This window comes from Rutidosis leptorrhynchoides, chromosome 10 (genome assembly GCF_046630445.1).
Source record: "Rutidosis leptorrhynchoides isolate AG116_Rl617_1_P2 chromosome 10, CSIRO_AGI_Rlap_v1, whole genome shotgun sequence".
Lineage (NCBI taxonomy): Eukaryota > Viridiplantae > Streptophyta > Magnoliopsida > Asterales > Asteraceae > Rutidosis > Rutidosis leptorrhynchoides.
Window position 1 is genome coordinate 286,620,724 of NC_092342.1, and position 2,846 is coordinate 286,623,569.

A 2,846-nucleotide genomic window follows, 5' to 3' on the forward strand; every position below is an offset into this window, starting at 1 on the left:
AGGCTATATTTTGACAAAGGTACGTGACACGAAATGTAAAATACAAGTTTTCTCAGCGTACGAAAGGACATTTGAAAAACCGAAACCGGGACATAAGTCGAGTGATGACGTACGACTTATCGGAACAAAAATTACAAGTCAACTATGCATGTGAATTTAATATAATATATAATTAATTATATAAATTAAATATATTATATATATTATATAAAATTATGTCGACAAACAAAAAGTTAAAAGTTTGTGAGCTGGATTAGAGGGCCATGCGATCGCATGGACTTGAAGCACAAATCTCATGAGATCGCATGGGGTGCTTTTTCAGAAAAAGTACTATAAATTCAATTGTTTTGCTCGAACATCACACACACTTACACAGATATAGATATATACTCCGTAATATTTATATTATTTATATTATTATTATTATTATTATTATTAATATTATTATTATAATTATTATAATTATTATTATTAAAGATTAATATTAATATTAATCTTATTATTATCAGTAGTATTAATATTATTTTTATTAGTATTATACATAAAATACTACGACGAGGTCATGTTCAAACGATTTCAAAAATGATTTTCGAGTGAATTAAAGCTAAGGAAATTATGGGTTATTGCCAAGGAGGTTATGGGTAATGTTCGGGGGTATAATTGTGAATCAAACTTAGTGTTTATCATCTCAGTTACGTCTACGTACTTTTCTACAATATTGAATCTCAATATTAATACGTAAGCATTTATATTTTATATTTTATAAATTAATAGTGTATACATACTAGTGCTCGAGTGTATATATTTATACATGCTTGTATGCTAAATTTCCTCGTTAAACAGTTTATAATAAATCACGAATTAAATACATATATTATGGGTAAAAGGTATATGATATACATGTTTTCGGAAAGCTGGCGAAAAATCAATAACTTTTCATTTAGATATCGAATAGTTTCGAGGAACGAATCAAAAGATATGGTCAACTGAATTATAATTGACATTAATTGGAATTGTTTTTTGAATCTGCAATTAATACTTAAATAACTTGTTTACGAGATTGATAAAATGGATTTTTGAATATTACCAACCGAGTAAATGAATCCTTATATAAGGTACGTCTCGTTTGTTGAACTATTATAAAAATTGACTTTTTGAAACAACTTTGAATAACTTTTGTATGTCAATTTCGAGCATTAGGATTGTGATACACTATGACCTGACCTAGCTTGATAGACATTTATTGACCAACATATGTTCTCTAGGTTAAGATCTACGATTATTTGATATACCGAGTTTCGGTCACATTACGATGAACAACTTTATGTGCTGCTAAGGTGAGTTTCATTGATCCCTTTTTAATTGCTTTTGCAATATATATTTTTGGACTGAGAATACATGCAATTTATTTTAAACACAATGGATACAAGTACATACTAAATTCTACACTGAGTTTGAACTGAAAATCCCTTAGCTTTGGTAACTAGTAACTGCCGGTTATAAGAACTGGTGGGCGCGAGTAGTAGTATATGGATCCATAGGGCTTGATATCCCCGTCCGAGCTAGAGCACTAGCCTTTTAACGGACGTATGCTATTTGAGAATCGTACACGTTGGTTTGCGTGTATTATTAAGATGATTATACAAAGGGTACAAATTATATATACGTTAAGTTTAGTTACCAGGGTGCTCAATTTCGTAGAATATTTTGATAAACGTTTCTGGATGAAACAACTGAAATCTTGTGATCCATCTTTATATACAGATTATGCGAAACATACAAACTATGAACTCACCAACCTTTGTGTTGACACTTGTTAGCATGTTTATTCTCAGGATCCCTAGAAGTCTTCTGCTGTTTGCTTATATGATAGACAAGCTATGTGCATGGAGTCTTATATGGCATATTTTTCAAGAAAACGTTGCATTCACCAATTCATCATCATGTACCTTATTTTGACTGCATTGTCAACGGAAGTACTATTGTAAACTATTATATACGGTGATTGTCTATATGTAGAAATCATCAGATGTCGAAAACCTTTGATTTAAATATTCATTTATGGTGTGCCTTTTCAAAAGAATGCAATGTTTACAAAACGTATCATATAGAGGTCAAATACCTGGCAATGAAATCAATGAATGACGTGTTCGTCCATATGGATTTGGAGCGATCGTTACAGTAACAGATGCGACCATTAAGTCACTATCTACTGACTTACTTGGTAATTCCTCAACCCATACTTGTTTTTGAAAGTGCGAAAACGTTAAAGCAGCCAATTTGCTCAAAGCGTCCGCCTTCTTGTTTTGACTTCTTGGCACTTGCGCAAGTTCAAAATGCTCGAAACGCGCTGCCATTTCTTTCAATAACTGCAAGTATTTCTGCATAGAAGGATCATGTGCTTCAAAAGAGCCATTAAACTAATTCGCTACTAACTGCGAATCTGTAAATGCGCACAACTTAGTAATATTCATTTTTCGCGCTATATTTAAACCAGCGAGCAATGCTTCTTATTCTGCCTCATTATTTGTCACATCAAAATTAAAACTCAATGCGTACGTATGCTCCTCACCACTTGGGCTTGCTAAAACCAAACCCGCACCTGCACCTTCTACGCATGAAGCACCATCAGTAAATAAATCCCAAGTTTCGCCAAGTACCGGTTTTAACGCGGTTCTCTCATTGACCACCTCCAACTCTCCAGACATTTCAGCGAGATAATCTACCATAACCTGACCTTTTACCGCGCTACGCGGAAGGTAAGATATTTGATAGGCACCTAACTCTACTGCCCACAATGCGAGTCTACCAGATATTTCTGGCTTTGTTAAGACTTGCTTGATCGG